General features: G+C 45.3%; 2 non-coding genes across 2 annotated transcripts; one reads left to right on the forward strand and one right to left on the reverse strand.

Moving 5' to 3' along the window:
- The first annotated feature begins 3,150 nt into the window (after positions 1 to 3,150).
- Positions 3,151 to 3,222, forward strand: trnap-cgg (transfer RNA proline (anticodon CGG)). The gene has a single exon. It is a non-coding gene; the product is annotated as a tRNA-Pro (tRNA).
- Positions 3,223 to 3,368: 146 nt separating this feature from the next.
- Positions 3,369 to 3,440, reverse strand: trnap-agg (transfer RNA proline (anticodon AGG)). Its single transcript has one exon. It is a non-coding gene; the product is annotated as a tRNA-Pro (tRNA).
- Between the last annotated feature and the right edge of the window lie 2,692 nt (positions 3,441 to 6,132).

Here is a 6,132-nt window from a genome sequence, read left to right on the forward strand (position 1 = left end):
GGGCTTATGCTCGAAACGTCGAATTCTCTATTCCTGAGATGCTGCCTAACCTGCTGTGCTTTGACCAGCAACACATTTGCAGCTGTGATCTCCAGCATCTGCAGACCTCATTTTTTACTCTGCTCCCATGGAACCTTACCAGAAAGATTCATGAGATAAACCAGGGACTATAGTATCAAAGAGCTAATGAAGGAAGGAGGTAAGTATAAAGTGCTCTGCACAGGCTGACAGTGTTTAAAGGTCTAAGTATAAACATATGTAATCACTGGAGCACCCAAACATATAGCAAGAGATGGGGAAGGTGTGGCTTCTGCAGTCATCAAGGAAATGCACAGTTTAGAAATCATTCTGGCAGAAAGTGCCAGCAGTAGAGGCACTGAACTAGATCAGCCATACACAGTCGTATGTCGAGAGTGTGGTGCTGGAAAACCACAGCAAGTCAGGCAGCATCCGAGGAGCAGGAGAATGGACGTTTTGGGCAAATGCCCTTCATCAGGAATGAGGCTTGTGAGCTGAGGGAGTAGAGAGATAAATGAGGGGAGGGAGGGGGTTGGGGGGGTGCTGGGGGGAAGATAGCTGAGAATCTGATAGGTAGATGGAAGTGTGGGCTGATGGTGAAAGGTCGGAGAGGAGGGTGGAGCAAATAGGCTGGAAGAAATTTCCCTCCCCTCCCCTATCCGCTTTCCGTAAAGACCATTCCCTCCGCGACTCCCTTGTCAGGTCCACAACCCCCACCAACCCACTCTCCCCTCCCAACACCTTCCCCAGCCACCACAGAAAATGCAAAACTTGCACTCACATCTCCCCCTCACCTCCGTCCAAGACCCCAAAGGAGCCTGCCACATCCATCAGAGATTTACCTGCCCTTCCACACATATCATTTACTGTATGCGTTGCTCCCAATGTGATCTCCTCTACATTGGGGAGGCAAGACATCTACTTGCAGATCATTTCAGAGAACACCTCCATGATACGTGCACCAATTACCCCCACCACCCTGTGGCCGAACACTTCAACTCCCCCTCCCACTCTGTCAAGGATCTGCGCCTCCTTCATCGCCACACCCTTACCACCCGAAACCTTGAGAAAGAATGCCTCATCTTCCAGGACCCTCCAACCACACGACATCAATGTGGATTTCACCAATTTCCTCATTTCCCCTCCCCCCACCATATCCCTTCCAACTTGGCACCGCCTTCATAACCTGTCCTACCTGTCCATCTTCTTTCCATCCTATCTGCTCCAACCTCCTCTCCAACCTATCACCATTACCCCCACTTCTGTCTACCTATCACACTCTCAGCCACTTTCCCCACAGCCCCACCCCTCTCCCATTTATCTCTCCATCCCCTCGGGTTACAAGCCTTATTCCTGAGGAAGGGCCCTTGCCCAAAACATTGATTCTCCAACCCCTCGGATGCTCCCTGACCTGTTGTACTTTTCAGGCACCCCACTCTCAACTCTGATCAATCCAGCATCTGCAGTCCTCACTTTCTCCTCATTGATAAAGTCATGTACCAAACCAACAAACCCCACTCGAGGAGTCATGTTGTGACTGGTGGACATCATCAGAACAGAGGCGGCAGAGATGTAAGTTTGCTCACTGAGCTGGAAGGTTCGTTTTCAGACGTTTCATCATTATTAAGCCTCCAGTGAAGCACTGGTGTTAGTGATCTGCTTTCTATTTATGTGAATAGAAATAGAAAGTGGGTCTGTAACACCAGTGCTTCACTGGAGGCTCACTGATGATGTTATCTACTATGGTGCTGAAACCTCTGAAAACAAACCTTGCAGCTCAGTGAGCAAACCTACATCCAGAACTTAGAGAACTATTTGTTCCTGCTTCTGTTTTGTTACCTCTGGTGTCAGCAAGGATCTATCCTTAGCTCCCTCCTCTTTAATATTTTCAATCTGCTTCTTGATATCCATAATCACAGCAGAGGGTGTCACGTGTGTACTGACAATACGCAGCTCTACCTCACAACTATCTACTTCAATGCCCCCACTCTTGTTAAATTATCAGACTTATCCAACATCCAATACTAGGTAAGTAGGAATTCCCTTCAGTTAAATATGGGAAGGACTGAAGACTTTCTTTCTGGTCACAGCTCCAAGTTCCATTCTTACCCCACCATCTTCAATCCATCTCATCCTTGTTTTCAATTCCCTCCATGCCTCATCCCACCCTATCTCTGTAATCTCCTCCAGCCTGAAGGTATCTGCACTCCTGTAACTCTGACCTCTTGAACGCCCCTAATTTTAATTGCTGCACAATGGGATGCCATGCCTTCAGTTACTTAGGCCTTAAGCTCTGGAAAACCCTCCCTACACCTCTCTGCTTCTCAAATTTCACTTTCCTCTTTAAGATTCTCTTTAAAATCAGTGCCTTTGACCAAACTTTTGGTGATCTGACCAAAATCTCCTCTTGTGGCTCAATGTCATATTTAATTTCATAATACTCTTGTGACCTGCCTTTGGATGTTTCATTGAATTCAAAGAGCTGTAAGTTATTTCTGCAACCTATTAGTGTCCCTTGTTATTTTTCCATTTCAAATGTATTGGATATTTCATATTTCAGAATGTCACGCTTTATTGCCAATCTCTGCTGTTATTTGCAATTTAAATGGAGTTCAGTGCCGTCAAATAACTAAGACTTTAGCCACTTACCCTCTGCAGAATTCATATATAATACCACATTGCTACATCGTGGCAAATACAGGAATTACGGCTGTAGCACTGAAATGACATTGCCCACAATCTACAAAAGATGGTCGGAGGTTCAATACTTGGCATTGCCACAGGGTGGGGCTAGAGTGCGAGAGGGAGGTAGTTCCCCGCGCCGCCACTTGGTGGCGGTATAGTCACATGGAGGCACCGCCTTGTAGGACCACTGGATGGCGCTGCGGCGGAACGGCCCCGCTTTCTCCTGCGGGTCGTGCTGAGCCCCTGGCGCCGGGGGGGGGAGATGGGGGCGGCGGGGGTCTCCTGTCAGCGGCTCCCGGCTCCGGGGTGAGGGGTTCCGGGTTCGGGTTGGGCGGAGAAGTCGATTATTCTCATTCGGAGCCGGTGCAGGAGCTGGAGGAGAATGCGAAGGTGAAGTCGGAGCGGCGGAGATGGAGAAAGCGGCTGCCAGGGAGTAAGATGGCAGCTGGCTCGTTGGTCTAGGGGTATGATTCTCGCTTCGGGTGCGAGAGGTCCCGGGTTCAAATCCCGGACGAGCCCTGCTTTTATTTAAACGTTGTTTTTTTTACCCCAAAATTATTTATTTCAATTCATGACGTGCTCACCTCGGATATTCTTTTCAAACATTCGTCAGAAAACCGCCAGGGAGAGAAAAAAAGTGGCCGGGGCCTGAATTTAAAAAACTAGGGCTCGTCCGGGATTTGAACCCGGGACCTCTCGCACCCTAAGCGAGAATCATACCCCTAGACCAACGAGCCAGACATAGAGAACAACTCCAGGCTAACCTGTCTGCAGCAAACTCACTGCAACAATGTACTTCTTCATGTCTTTTTGTTTAAATTATCATTGCACTGTTCAGTCTTATTTCCAGTCTCAACACGCAATCATTTTTATTAATCCATTCGTTGGCAGATTACTTCACTCTGTTGTGGCAAATAATAACTTTCACATTCTGCATTCAGGCAATATACAAGAAATATTTTCTTGTTGGCCAGCTGGCTGCTTATCTGAAAAGTGTGGAAACCCATCTCTAGGTTTTAAAGGTCTCCATGCCACTGAGGTATCTCCAATCTGGCGCAGTTTTTGTTTATTTATTAGGGTGTGCACTCATCTGCTCCCATACTCACCCCATGCACCTACTTCAGGGTTTAGCTGCAAGTTGGCAGAACAAAATTATACTTAGCCCCAAATAAGTGTATTACTAGAATTTTACTGACTAAACTATGATATTTACAACAGAGTAAGTTGCTATGAGCTTATCTCTGTTCATTAGGGATTGGTCTACTCATTGAAGAATCTGCTTCTTAGTGTCAGGTCTCGTCCTCCAGGGTCCATTAATTAAACATTAACAGGTCTCTTTCTTTCCAGGAATGGACGATGAGTCCAGGAGGCATGGGGTTCATAGCACAGGATTCATTTAATTAGGTTGTGTTGAAGTCTGGTAAGTTGGCCTTCACAGTGAAACGATTCAAGTACAGGAACGGGGATGTAATGCTACAATTGTACAGGGCCTTGGTGAGACTACACCTGGGATATTGTGTGCAGTTTTGGTCTCCTTATCTGAGGATGGATGTTCTGGCTATGAAAGGAGTGCAATACAAGTTTACCAGACTGATTTCTGGGATGGCAGGACTGACCTATGAAGTGAGACTGGATCGGTTAGGACTATATTCACTGGAGTTTGGAAGAATTAGGGTGGATCTCATGGGAACCTGTAAAACTGTTGCAGGACAAGACAAGTGCAGAAAGGATGTTCTTGATGATTGGGGAGGCCAGAATCGGGGGGCTGCAGTCTAACTATATGGAGTAGGCTATTTAGAACTGTGATGAGGTGAAATTCATCAGCCAGAGAGTAGTGAACTTGTTAAATTGATGCCACAGAAAGTGGTTGAGGGCAAGACATCAAATTATTTCCAGAAGGAATTAGATATACTTATTAGATCTAAAGTGATCAAAGGGTGTGGGCAGAAATCCAGAACAGGGTACAGAACTGGATGATGAGCCATGATCATATTTAATGGCAGAGCAGACTTGAAGGGTTGAATAGCCTGGCACTGGAACAAGCACAGCAGGTCAAGCAGCGTTCGAGCAGCAGGAGAGTATTGAAGGGTCCTGCCCAAAGCATCGACGCTCCTGCTCCTTGGATGCTGCTTGACCTGCTGAACTTTTTCCAGTGCCACACTCTGCCTCTCCAGCATCTACAGTCCTCACTATCTCCTTGAAGCTGCTATTTGCTGTTGTCCTAGGTTTCTGTGTCTCTGCTGGTTACTTTTATCCAAACTTCCCACGTTATGGATACTACAGTATTTGCTGCATGTTGCCAAAGTGCCTGTTTTCTCAGTGTACTTGATTGGAGAGAACATCTGTCAGGGTTATAGGAGATTTCAAGAGGTAACAGATGGGGCCGTAACAAGTGAATATATGAGCACAATTCTTCTAGATGGTAAAGGCTTAGAGAAAGCACAATAGAGGAATGGTAGGATCATGTTATATTTTCCTACTTTCAATAAATACTCTACTATTGTTTGAGAATAAACCTATTTTTAATGGTTAATGCAGTGTAAAGATGCTCAACACCAAGATACCCAAGTAAATAGAGTAAAATTTGCAAACTGCAGGCAAGTGCCTCATTTTTGAACTTTCAAGACTAATTCCCATCAGAATAGGCAACCCTAGTTCTAAGTATTCTTTTTAAATAAAAATGTGATGGTTTACATATTCACTGGCTGGTTAATGTATTTAAAAAAAGGTCTCACATAACTTTCAAGATTTTACACTAAAAAGCAACAACCTGAGAGGAGGGTAAGTGCCTTTTCTGAGAAGCAATGCAGAAGTTAGATGCACTATTTTCTACAGGCGGAAACGGCTCAGTGATTTTGGATCTACTGGCTGCTATTTTTGGAGAGTAGCCAACAAGCTTAGCAGCCAGTTGTCTTTAACACACTTATGACTGAATTTCTTACCCACCTCCAGGCAGTGGTGGGGATGGGGTATCTTTGTTAGGGAATTAGCACCCATGTTATATAATGTATTTGAAAGTGGAAACACTAGTGAATTCTGAGTTACCTCAAACTTGAGAAATGCTCCTCTTAACAGGTATCCAGGCAAGAGGGATAGGAGCAAGATCAGATGGATCAGTTTTTACTTTAAAGGCTAGAATGAAAATCTACCTAAAATTCATCATCTTGTTTGTATTCTACACTATGGAGTCCAAAGGGCACAGACTCAATGATTATAGCACATAACTGATTAGCTATTTATGAAGTCTGGCTGGATCACATGAAAGCACTAACTGGCTCTTCGGTACTCTGCCAAAACAAAGTTAAAAATCACACAACAGCAGGTTATAGTCCAACAGGTTTAATTGGAGGCACACTAGCTTTCGGAGCGACGCTCCTTCATCGGGTGGTTGTGGAATAGTACATGAATTCATGTAAACCTCTGTTATCT

This window comes from Hemiscyllium ocellatum, chromosome 12 (genome assembly GCF_020745735.1).
Source record: "Hemiscyllium ocellatum isolate sHemOce1 chromosome 12, sHemOce1.pat.X.cur, whole genome shotgun sequence".
Taxonomy (NCBI): domain Eukaryota; kingdom Metazoa; phylum Chordata; class Chondrichthyes; order Orectolobiformes; family Hemiscylliidae; genus Hemiscyllium; species Hemiscyllium ocellatum.